Below are 4254 nucleotides of genomic sequence, written 5' to 3' on the forward strand. Positions count from 1 at the left end.
GTTGTAGATTTTAGAAGTTTTACACACAAGTACAATATGTCAAGGGTATAAGTGTAAGCGCAACATGCGCAACGAACTACAAACTAACTTACCGGTGAAATCTTCGACATGAAGGACTTCAAGTTTCCTTTTCTATATTTGCGTCATTGTGTATTTTTTGCGACTTATTGTATTTTTTTTCTTCAACGTTGTGTTATATTTTTCGTCATTGTGTTATATTTTGCTTGACATTGTGTCATGTTGTGCGATTTATTGTGTCTTTGTATACTTCTTATATTTAGAAGCTTTTGTAAAATAATTTAACCCCAAACGAAAATGCATTTAAGTTTTACAATAACTTGTTTTCACGATAAAATACTTGTAGGGGGATAGTGCACGATCCTCTCAACCGCCGGAGTGATCTCACTCCGGGAGCCGCTATCCGACCAAGCTAGCTCCGCGGTGACTTCCCCATGTCGAGTTCTTACCATGGGCAACATATGACACTCCCAAGACTCGAACCCGGTATCTATGAGAAGAGGTGAGTGTCGGTGGCCAACTGGACTACCCCAGTTGGTTAAAAACCAACATACTATAAAATACTTGTAAAAAAATGCTTGAAATGCCTTAGATAATTTTGTTCGAATATTAAAGAGTCTACCAACATTTTCAAGCTTACATTGGTCGATTAAAAACAATACCTTTATTCGACCGTTAAGCGTTATACATTATTAGTTTCTAAGATATTACGTTTTATATAATCTTTAGTTAAATGTTTGAGAAAAGCAAGAACACAAAGGAATCTTGGAACATCGGTCAGTTCAAAGCTACTTAGGTACTCGAGGATAAAATAATACAAGCACACCTTACAAAGCATATTCTCTCTTTCACCTATACATTCACCATCACTTCGGTTTTATTCACCATAATTTGAATATATTAAACTTACGTTGATCTAAACCTTGAATATATTAAACTTTCATTTATCTAAACCGGTTAACTTTATGAAAAAAATGTTATAGGTAAATGGTAAAATTGATTAATTTTTAATAAAACCATGGTTCTTTAGGCAGCCAAATAGATAAGATTTTTTCACGTTAATGTTTGATAGTATTCCATACATCAAAATGGAAGGTATGTAAATGGGTAACAAGTTGAGTCGTAAGCCCTCTTAAACAAGTAAACTGAGTTTAAAAAAAAAAAAAAAAAAAAAAAAAAAAAAAAAACTAAATTCATTGATCTTAAGATCATAATATTATCATGCATGACTTACAGAACCCAACTAACTATCTCCCCATCCTCAACAAACTGGACGATGATATAATATAAATTATGCTTCGTTATGTATTAAAATCTACAAATAAAATGTTAAAAAAAAATTATCAAGCTGAACCTTATAAACATATAATATAAATTAAAAATGTTAAATTCTATTTTTCCTGCATAACACGCTTTTCAAATTAAGTTCCCGACATAAATAGTAAACTCTGGTAGTTTGATATGACCCGCAGTCGCACCCTGAGAATATATGCTTCAGTTCTACTGTATCACTATATAATACCTAGAGTTGAGGTTATCATATATCCAAGTATTATGCAAAGATATCAATGTCCTCACACAAATAGAAATCCTTAAACTATATGTTGTTTAAAATCGAGTAAATTGATTTTTGACTCCCTGTATTTTGTATTTTAGTTGCTTTTACCACCTAAGTCCAAATAATTACAACTTGAAAAATTGAGTACTTATGTAGTGTTTTTATTATAAACTAGGTTTAAAGAAATTCGCCGCGTTGCGGCGAATTTCTTTTGTTGTTTAGTGTGTGTTTACATGTGTTTTGAAATCACTACGAGCGTGTTGCGAACGGAACTGCTGACAAGAATAAAAAGAAAATGTAGAAAAAAAAACACTAAAAGATAACCGAAAGAAAATCAACCAAAAAAGTTGTATGGTAACGATGTTATTCGTATGAAACCCGTGGTCAGAGATGAGCAAATTGTTCTGGGTACCGATACCAAATTTGCCGAACCGAAAGATCTTAAGTACCAATTCGGTACCGACTTTTGGCGTTCTTGGTACCGGTTCACTACCGTTTTTTACCTTCATATACCGGTACCCTAACCGGTATTTTCGGTTTCGGTATCAGTACCGATTCTGTATCGGTTGGCACTGAGCTCATCCCTACCCCTGAAACTAAAAAAGAAAAAATTAAAAGTTGAAGAAAATTAACAAAAAAAAAGTTGTACGATACCGTTGTTCATACGGTAACCGTGACCAGGGATGAGCAAATGGTACCGGGTAGCAGCACTGAATTTCCCGAACCCAAAGATTTCCAATATCAATTCCGCACCAACTTTTGGCATTTTCTGTATTAGTGTCGGTTTTACCTTCATATACTGATACCGAACAGGACCGTACCGGTATTTGCGATACCAGTACTGGTTCGATACCGGTTGACACCAAACTAATCCCAACCCCGATATTAAAAAAAGGATTAAAGTTAAAAAGTAAAGAAAATAACTATTATTATAATATTAAAATAATAAAAGTATTAAAAAAACTCTATATTATTATAATATTAAAATCACTATTCATTTCAATTCGTTTATTAATATATAGTAAAGTAATAATGAGTAAAATTAATAGTGAATTGCAAATTTTGTCCTTTCGTTTATCTTTAAAATTGATGAGTTTTATACTTAATCTTTTAAAATCTTGCATGGTTTGTTCTTTAGCCACAACCTAGTTAATTTTAATTGTTAATGTTATGGGTCATTTTCTAAGCATACATATCCTGACCAATATCCTGCCTTTGTTTGTTCGCTTGTGACCAGGATGCTGGAAGAGGATATTACTGACATCTTGGGTAATATCCTGAGATTTGTTAATTAACCACGTGCAGGTTGAAGACTAAGACTTACCAACGGTCGAAAGGACTAGCCCGAAAGACCAGGTCTACAACGTTCAATGAGGGAATATCCGGTGGATCCCGCAAGTTTAGGATAGTTTGTTGGTTTATCTTTACTATAAATAGATGTGGCGGATCAGTTTAAGGCACACACTTTTCCACCAACACTTCCGTACACTTTTGCTTTCTAGCTGCTAGCAACCACTACACACAAACACTTGTATTCAAATCTCATTGTAACACTTAGTTGATCCGCACCACATCCTGCACTGTATCCTGATATTTGAAGCAATAGAAGAACAAGGCAGCTGCGATTGTCAGCTCCCGAGGTTTTATGCCGGCGATCTAGATTGATCAAGGGCTTTCCTCGTACATCTCGTGTCATTTACTTTACTTTCTGCTCATTGTTTGATCAATAATACAGCTCGATATCCTGAGCCGTATCCCGAATACTGTTTTCATAAACAACTTAGCAAGCACATTTTCAACAACACTTTCTAGCACACTACCTCACTTAACTAATTTGATCATTAAATTGCTTAGGTAATTTTTGACCAAAACAATTTGGCGCCCACCGTGGGGCAAGTGGTGCTTTCTTTACTAAAAATCTTTATCAAATCGCTAATCAGTTTTCTGTTTTCAAAACTTTTTGCCACATTGTCCATAATGGCCTCAAGATCAAACATGAGTTCCTCTACTGTGTCTGCTATGACTTCTGCTGCTACTGGTCCAGTGCTTCCACCACCTCCTCCAAGGATGCAATCTTCTTCGCAACCTCAGGACGTTATCCCTACCCGGACTGTTCAGGGATCTGCTCCGATTTTGGCTTCTAATGATGAAATCCTAACCTTATTTGGGAGTGTGCAGGAACAAATGAGGCAGCAACAAGAAACAAACCAGATGCTGTTGAAGGAGATACAACTCCTGAAGTCCGGCTCGAGCAGACCTGCTGAGGATATCGTCACTCCATTACAGCCCAGAGCTTTGAACTTTAGTTCAGCCGTGTATACTGAGGATAATAGGGGGAATATTGTGCCTAGCCTCCCTCAGAATCCTACTCCTGAGATACCCTCCTCGGTTAGGATGTTTACCGTGAGGAGCTCGGGATATGTTTCGGGATATGGGAAGAATCCTCCGACCGATAACGTATCTAATAATAATAATGCTATTACCACTAACAGTGTTGGATCTTTGCAGGATACAACTGTAACGTCAGAATTATCCAGGGAGCTTCAGAAATTAAAGGATATGATATCCAGTGTACCTGGGGTGGTGCAGCCAATTCCTGAAGTATCCCAGGATAGCCACAGGATATCTCGGTTCGTGCATCCTATATGTGATGCTGAAATCCCAAAAAGATTTCAGAC

This window comes from Helianthus annuus, chromosome 8 (assembly GCF_002127325.2).
Source record: "Helianthus annuus cultivar XRQ/B chromosome 8, HanXRQr2.0-SUNRISE, whole genome shotgun sequence".
Lineage (NCBI taxonomy): Eukaryota > Viridiplantae > Streptophyta > Magnoliopsida > Asterales > Asteraceae > Helianthus > Helianthus annuus.